A 1,904-nucleotide genomic window follows, 5' to 3' on the forward strand; every position below is an offset into this window, starting at 1 on the left:
CCGAGTCGGCTGCGGGGCGGACGAGACTGTCACCCATCTCCTTCAGGATTGCGCCTTCGCAAGGCAGGTTTGGAAAGAGATGCAGTGGTTGCTGTCGAGGTTCATCCCAAGCAGCTCCGTAACACAGGACTCGGTGCTCTACGGGCTGTTCCCAGGGACACACACCGAGACAGACATCACCTGCTGCTGGAGGGCCATCAACTCGGTCAAAGACGCTCTTTGGTCTTGCCGAAACTTGCTGGTCTTCCAGAGCAAGGAGATGTCCACGTCTGCGTGTTGCAGACTGGCGCAATCCAAGATCCAGGATTACGTGCTGAGGGACGCACTAAAAATTGGTGCAGTCGCCACAAAGGCACGGTGGGGAAGGGCCACAGTTTAAAGCCCTTCTGCCACGGTAAACCCAGGGGCAGGAATCAGTACAAAACTCCCCTCGGGCCGTACTTGCAACTTCTTTTTTGTATACATGGAGCACCATGATCTGTAAACACCTATGTAGTGCCATGTACAATGCAAGGTCTGTTTCGTAATGCACGTTGAAAAGAAAAAAGATGTAAATGTACCGTCACCCATTCCGTGTACTGTATAGTGACACGTGAAATGTAATTTGTTGAATGTATTACAATGTATCCCGTATTGTACCGAGTTGTACTTGAACTAAAAAGCAAGGGAATGTATCGAACGGAACTGCCGTCAGCACCCAAATGTAGTGTATGGGATTGCTGACCGCAGCTAAATGTACTGAACTGCTTTTGAATGTACTGTACAAATTTTTATATAAATAAAGTATTTTTTGAAATTAAAAAACAGAGAAATGTGTACTAAAGTGTCTGGTCTCACTAACCACGAGGAGGAGTTACAGCATTTCCTTCTGAGTGTGAAGTGGGCTGTGAGTGTTGCTTTGAGCAAGAGCTTGTGGCCATTGATGACTGTTCCCTTCTCTCAGTGTGAGAGTTGTGGAGGGAGGAAATGCATTCTGAGTGGTTATTGAAAAAAATAAATCAGATCATATTTTAATTTTTGAAAATCAACTCTTGAGTTTATCATGACTCTTCTTCAAGCTCTATTCCAACTGAGGTCACTCTTAGAAATGCAGTCATCAAGATGTACAGTAGCCTGGAAAACGTGGACCACTTTCCATACCTTGGGAGCCTATTATCAGCAAGGGAGACATCGATGATACAGTTCGACACCGCTTTCAATGCCCCAGGCCGCCTGAGAAGAGAGTTTTTGAAGATCAGGCTCTCAAATCTGGCACCAAGCTCATGGTCTACAGGGCTGCAGTGATACCTGTCCTTCGAACAGACACTAACACCCAGCAGTGAAACTCCCCCCGAGACACCGAGTCCATGGAAGAGGAGGGAGCAGAAGGGGAAGAAAAACAGGAATGGCAGCTCGTCAAGAAGGCAGCCCGCAAGCCTAAGGAAAAGGGGCCTCCTCCAGAAACAAGAGACAAAAGACGGTTACAGTCCACGACGGACAGCAGTGGCTGCAGCTCATCCGATGACGAAGGGCGAGGCAAAAGCCCCCACTACCACCAGCAGAAGAAGAGGCAAAACGCCAATGCGACCAGCGCAGTCCAGCTCCGGGACCCCGGGAGCAGTGATGTCACCGATGCACCCCCGCTCCGGATCTCCGGGAGCGACGAAGCGACAGATGCACCCCAGCTCCAGAACGCTGTGAGCGATGACACCACGGGGGATACACACAAGGAACAACCAACACCAGGCGAGGGCAGCCCAGTTGACATGGAGGATCCCCGTCCCACTGCTGGCGTCCCCTGGTCGAACCATCCCCAAGGCAGAGGACAACCCATACCTCAGCCAAGATGCAGTAGAAAAGTTTAAAGTTAACCGATGTATACGGGAACAGGCCACAGGGCCAAAGGACTGCGGGATCTAAATTTA

The 1,904-nt window shown here is 50.0% G+C and overlaps 1 non-coding gene across 1 annotated transcript; it reads left to right on the forward strand.

Moving 5' to 3' along the window:
* Window positions 1-766: 766 nt before the first annotated feature.
* On the forward strand, window positions 767-982 carry LOC139230736 (small nucleolar RNA U3). Its single transcript, XR_011587968.1, has one exon. It is a non-coding gene; the product is annotated as a small nucleolar RNA U3 (small nucleolar RNA).
* The last annotated feature ends 922 nt before the right edge of the window (window positions 983-1,904 follow it).

This window comes from Pristiophorus japonicus, chromosome 19 (assembly GCF_044704955.1).
Source record: "Pristiophorus japonicus isolate sPriJap1 chromosome 19, sPriJap1.hap1, whole genome shotgun sequence".
Taxonomy (NCBI): Eukaryota; Metazoa; Chordata; class Chondrichthyes; family Pristiophoridae; genus Pristiophorus; species Pristiophorus japonicus.